Consider the following 4,108-nt stretch of genomic DNA (forward strand, 5'->3'; position numbering starts at 1 on the left):
AAGGCAATCAACTGTTAAGATAAATTTATTTCTATTGTCAATGAGCTTAAGTGCTTGATTATGTTCAAATCAGTATTATGTTTTAAATAAATAAGGATATTAATTATAATATAATTAAGTTAGATCACCCAGTTACCATCAATGAAACTTAACAGTCTCCATTACATCTGATACTGTAGTGGAACTAATTAATGAAGGAAGCAATCAATAAATACTTGATAGCAGTACCCAAACACCGTCTCTTAAACTTCTCATCATTATAGTAAAGCTCAGAATTAATGATTTTCAATAGGAGGACATAAGGAAACAGAGTTTGCTCCTTTCTTGGGGGAGGTTAGGCCCAAATGCTGTACTACTGAGAAAGATTGGAGGATTCCCATGTAGAGAAAGATCCAAACGATTCCAAATGTACTGGGAAATAAACCTAATATGAGCAAGATATCAAGTTTGTTTCATCTAGAAACAAACTAAACAAGTCTGTGAGGTGTAAATGAAAAAAAAAAATAGGACAACTTAATTTTAATAAACAAGATTGTTGAATGACATTCAAGATGAGATAAATGGCTATGGAGATAAACAGACAAACAAAACCAACAAATCTTGTTCCTCCTTTATATTTTATGAACAACTTCATTCTTATACTCATTATATACCCCATATAACTGCTTTTTTGAGAGGCAATTTTTCAGTGTCCTTTAAGGTACATTTTTCTGAAATTCTAAAAATTCTTGTGCATCCAATACTTTCCCAGTCATCCAACCCAAATAGAAACAATTACATATATTTAATACGGAGGAACAGTGGGTGTCCACGCCGAGGAGGCCTGGACCGCGGAGTGGGGGGCCCTCCTCTCCCCTTCCCCGCTCCTGGAGTGGGCTTCTGATTTACCGCGGCTGCATCTGACTGAGAGGGGGCCGCGCCTCGCGTGAACCCCCAACCTTCTCCACATCGGCTGAGGCCCAGCGCCCCTAGGAAAGGCGTCGCGGGCGCCCTGCGAGCCAAGTTGGGACGGGGGGGCAGCCTCGGGCGCGCCCGGCTTCTAGGGTTGGGGGCGGCGCGCAGGTGGCCGCTCAGGTGGAGGCGCTGCTGCCTGGGGGCGCCTGGCTCCTGCAGGTGTAAGAGCACCGGGGCTGGTGAGGAAGAAGCCGCTGCCGGCGCCTGAGGGCAAGGGCAGCTCGGGGCGAGCGACTGGGCGGGGGTAGTGGGGTGGGGGGAGCCGGACGGCGGCGCTCTGAGACCCCCAGGGCCGCACATGGATGGGACCGGGCAGTAGGAGGGCGAGAGCCCCCCGGCGCAGAGGGCGCTCGGTCACCTACGGGGTAGAAGGAGGACGGCGGCGAGCTAGGCGCTGGCGGAGGAGCTGCGGGAGCGGCGGGCGCGCCCGGACTTCATGGAAGCTCCCCCCACCCACCACCCCGCCCAAGGTGAGCCCTTGGACGAAGAACGCACTGCCGGGGTCCTGACAACCGAGGACGGACAGTCCACCCGGAACACTCTGCTTCAGCCAAGGTGGTGAGGGCAGCTGCTTCTAAATGGCTCACAGGCCGCAAGGCTGGGGACCCTGGAGATGCGATCACCTGACCCACACCCAGAGAGAGCCCACCAGAGTGTGCGGCCGCAGCTCCACAGGCCTCAGCCTGCCCGCAAACTGCCACCCAAGAAAAACAGGAAGGAACAGGAGAAAGAAAGAGAGTAATAGTAAGGAGTCCTAAACCAAATCGGGCGAATCAGGGGAGGAAAAGAATGGAGCTGAGGATTGCCAGCGAGGCGGGCAGAAGAAAGGAACAAACACAAGTGGGTTCACTTACAAATAGGCTTGAAGCATGAAGTGCCCAGAAACTGGCTTCACGCCCCACTCACCTGCTGGAGCCGAGACACCTGCCTGCCAACCGTGGAGAGATCAAAGGGTCTGAGCCTGCCACCTATGTGCCTGCGCCTCCCACTCCCACCTTAGCCTGGCAACCAGAGATCAAACTGGAGCCTCCCTGGCACGACCAGGATGAGACATAAAGTGTGAAGAGTGATGGAGCTGCCCATTTTGACTACAGAGAACGGAGGGCAAAACACAATCTTCTTATTCTTCTTTTTTTTATTTTTTTATTTTTTTAGAGTCAGGGTCTTTCTTTGTCAGCCAGGCTGGAGTGCAACGTCGCGATCATAACTCATTATAGATTTGAACTCCTGGTCTCAAGCAATTCTTCTGCCTGGGTCTCCTGAATAGCTAGGTATACACTGTTTGCCACCATGCCTGGCTAATTCTGTATTTTTTTTTTTTTTAGAGATGGGGTCTTGCTATGTTGCCCAGGCTGGTTTGTAACTCCTGGACTCAATGACCCTCCCATGTCCGACTCCCAAAGCACTGGGATTATAGGCATGAGTCACTGTGCTCCACCACAAAACTTTTTTTTTTGAGTTGGAGTTTCACTCTTGCTGCCTAGGTTGGAGTGCAATGGCGCAATCTCAGCTCATCATAAACCTCGTCTCCTGGGTTGAAGCGATTCTTCTGCTTCAGCCTCCCTTGACTGCTTGAGCCTGGGAGTTTGAGGCTGCAGTGAGCTATGATCTTGCCACTGCACTCTGGCCTAGCTGAGAGAATAAGACCCTGTCTCAAAAAAAAAAAAAAAAAAAAAAAAATTGACCTCCTGTCATGTTGAGGTCCTAGCCCCTTCTACCCACCTACAGGAGAATATGCAGAAACCCTGTGCCACTGTACTCCAGCCTGTGTGAGCAAGACTGTCTCAAAAAAAATTTTTTTTTGGCCGGGGGTGGTGACTCACACCTGTAATCCTAGCACTTTGGGAAGCTGAGGCTGGTGGATCCCGAAGTCAAGAGATCAAGACCGTACTGGCAAACATGGTGAAACCTCATCTCTACTAAAAATGCAAAAATTAGCTGGGCCTGGTGGCAGGCACCTGTTGTCCCAGCTACTTGAGAGGCTGAGGCAGAGAACGACTTGAACCCAGAAGTCAGAGGTTGCAGTGAGCCAAGGTCATTGCCACTGCACTCCAGCTCAAAAAAATACAATTTTCTTTAAAATTAAAAAGTTCTAGTATCTAAAATGAGCTAATCACCAGGTGCAGAGGATTAAACCTGTAAAACCAACCTTTCCGGATGTCGAGGTGGGTGGATCATTTGAGGTCAGGAGCTCGAGACCAGCCTGCTGTGAGCCAAGACTGCATCACTGTACTCCAGTGTGGGAAACACTAAGACTCCATCTAAAAAGAAAAAAAGAAAAGTAAAAATGTATTTGAAAAGAACAGCCAGGAGCAGTGGCTCACGCCTATAATCCCAACACTTTGGGAGACCCAGGAAGGATTCTAGCTGAGCCCAGAAGTCTGAGAACAGCCTGAGCAACATAATAAAATTAGTGAACGGTGGTACCAGGCACCTGTAGTCCCGGCTGCGTGGGACGCAGAAAGGAAAGGATTCCTTGAGCCCGGGAGGTTAAGGCTGCACTGAGAAAGGAATGAGCCACCGCATTCCAGCCTGGGCAAAAGAGCAAAACGTTGCATCAAAAATAATAATAATAATAATAATTAATTTAAACAAAACAAAACAAAACAAAAAAACCCCAGAAGAGCATAATTTCCTCATCATTGCCCATTGCAGCGTCCTCCTGTAAGGCTAAAGCAATTCTCGACACTAAACTAAAGGAGTAGCTGAGATCACAGGCGCCTGCCACCACACCGGCATAATTAGTACTCTCTATCCCTTCGCTCTCTCCCCCTAAACGTCGCTCTCTCCCCCGTAAACTTACTCTAACCCTCCTCTCTCTCTCTGTCTCTCTGTGTCTGTTTCTCTGTATCCCCTCCATTTCTTTCCGTCTGTCAGTCGGTCTCTCCTCTGCTCTCCTTCTGCGAGGACGTCAGCCCCCCTCTTCCCGGGATCGGGCTGCCGGCTCTAGCGCCAGCGCGGGACCCAGCAAGGGCTCCGTCCTCCCGCCCCTGAGCGGGACAAGGGACGGCGGTGGGTGCGTTGTGAGAAAAAGAACCCGCGGGGCTGGGCCGGCTCTTCGTTCCCGGGCAGCCGTGGCCGCTCTGAGTGGAAGGGGCGAGAGGGGGCCTTGCCGGAGAGGCGGCGACGGATCCAAAACTATGCCTCGGCGGCG

The sequence above is a fragment of the Cebus imitator genome, unplaced genomic scaffold (assembly GCF_001604975.1).
Source record: "Cebus imitator isolate Cc_AM_T3 unplaced genomic scaffold, Cebus_imitator-1.0 Scaffold42, whole genome shotgun sequence".
Lineage (NCBI taxonomy): Eukaryota > Metazoa > Chordata > Mammalia > Primates > Cebidae > Cebus > Cebus imitator.